Source organism: Centruroides sculpturatus, unplaced genomic scaffold (assembly GCF_000671375.1).
Source record: "Centruroides sculpturatus isolate CEXI.00-Female unplaced genomic scaffold, Cexi_2.0 scaffold1365, whole genome shotgun sequence".
NCBI lineage: Eukaryota > Metazoa > Arthropoda > Arachnida > Scorpiones > Buthidae > Centruroides > Centruroides sculpturatus.
In genome coordinates this window covers 74,048-76,208 of record NW_019385614.1, presented here as the reverse complement: position 1 = coordinate 76,208, position 2,161 = coordinate 74,048, and positions in this window count along the sequence as shown.

The window sequence follows — 2,161 nt, the reverse complement described above, 5'->3', positions numbered from 1 at the left end:
AAATTCGCATCGAAACGCTTCGACAATCAAATCTCAACAATCGTTAATATTATATTATTAACGCGTATCGCCTACGTAACAATAGAAAACGTAAATACGTCACGCTAACAAAATTATGCAATTTTCACAAATAAAATATTAGTTTTTATCTACCTTTAGCTTGTGAGATGCAGATACAACAGGTAATAGGCGAATCTTTAATTCATTAAAATATCCATAAATCTATAATTCATACTCTAAATATACAAAATTACTTGTCCTGACTAACTTAGTCACTGATTCATCATCGCCCAGAGCAAACCGCTGAACCTAAATAAGTGAAATTTGGTACACAGAGTACGTCATGGGAATGCACAGTAAGACAGATTTTTCGAAATTCCCCAGCGAGGGGAGAGGGAGAGCATTAAGGCTTAACCTGAAGAACGACTTTTGAAATTGATTCCATACGTTCCTTTAAATTGATAACATTTCAGACATTGTTATAAATATTTTCATATGTTTCGATTTTTTAATTACACTATCGAAATAATCGAAAAACATGTTTTATACGTAGTAGCTATTGTAAAAGTATGTATTCTGCTAACAATTAACCTTTCAGATAAGTTTTGTCAATATATTTTGGGGATGTGTTTTGTCGTTCGCTTGGCACTATCTATGTCTGGAATGTACCGCAACAAATTTGGATTTTGAGGCTGTTAAATCAAAGTAGGCTAGCAGTGATTGGTCAAATCAAGTACGATTTGTGATGCTTATGGCATCGATGAACACATGACATTCTTTAAAGAAGAAAACACAGAAGACAGAGAAGAAAGAGGAAGAGACAGCAATCAATTTGAATACAAAGACAAATAAAATAATGTCTACAAGTGTAGAAGAATCGATAAGCAAGGGGATGAAAAGGCATTCAACAAGTGAATATGAATGTATCAAGTTATGAAAATAATGTTGGATCTAGAAAAAAAGGATGCGTTAACATGACTAATAATTTGTTTAATTTACTAGTGTGTTTATTATAGTTTGGGAGTCACCTGATCTCCGATTAAAATATCGTTTTCCGCGCTGTCTCGCGACTAATTCAAAATGGCGACCGGATGCGCCGTCATCTTGGAACCAAAGGTAACATTAACTTTAATGGTATTGAAGTGAGTTAAAAATTGGTTTATGTAAATCCGTCGTAAGGTGAACCATTTTTTTCCGTATATTCGGTATTATGAGTTGAAGTTGTGTTCCGTCATAAAGCGAGACAATATAGAGAGGTTGCGACCGACGTTTTCAACGCGAAAACGTGTATGTCGGACGTTCAGCGCCGCCTTGCTGTAAGCCGAGAAGTTTGACAATGGCATTTGGAACATCGAGCATGATTCCACTGACGTTCCAAACACCATTGTCAAACTTCTAGGCCTACAGTAAGGCGGCGCTGAACGTCCGACGTACACGTTTTTGCGTTGAAACGTCGGCCGCAACCTCTAATTTCTCATAGGCTCAATGCTGTTTGGCCCATCGCTTGTTTAAAATTATGCGTTAAATTTTGTAGAAATTTAAACAATATGTTGATTCGGATTTAAACAAAAACTAAATAATAATTTCCAAATATGGCTTTTAATATCTTTAAAAAGTATTTAAAGAATTGTGACGTCATTTTCTTTGGCGATTAAATGGCAAAATGAATACGGAAGAGTACAGAATTTCCGAAATAAAATATAAAATATTTTGAATTTAATACATAAATTTAGTATGTTTCGGCTATTGTATTTCTAATCGTATCAATATTTTATTGCTGATTACATAGGTTAACGGAAGTGACATCGTTTCTCTGGCGATAACTATATTTGTTTATTTCGGTAAAGTTCGCTTAAATTCAATCGAATAATCGATATTTTAGAATATATTTTATAAAAAATGTATAAATAAGTGTTATTAAATATTTTAAAAATTTATATAATACATTTTTTACATCATTTTGACGTCATTTTTATTTGAGGAGAATATAAATACAGTGGTACCTCAAAATACGAAATTAATCCGTTCCGAAACTGAGATCGTATCATGAAAATGTCGTAAGGTGAATCAACTTTTCCCATACGATTACGTGTAAAACCAAATAATTCGTTTTAACGCGAAAAACATACTCAAATTAAAGCCAAGTAATACATTAAAAAAA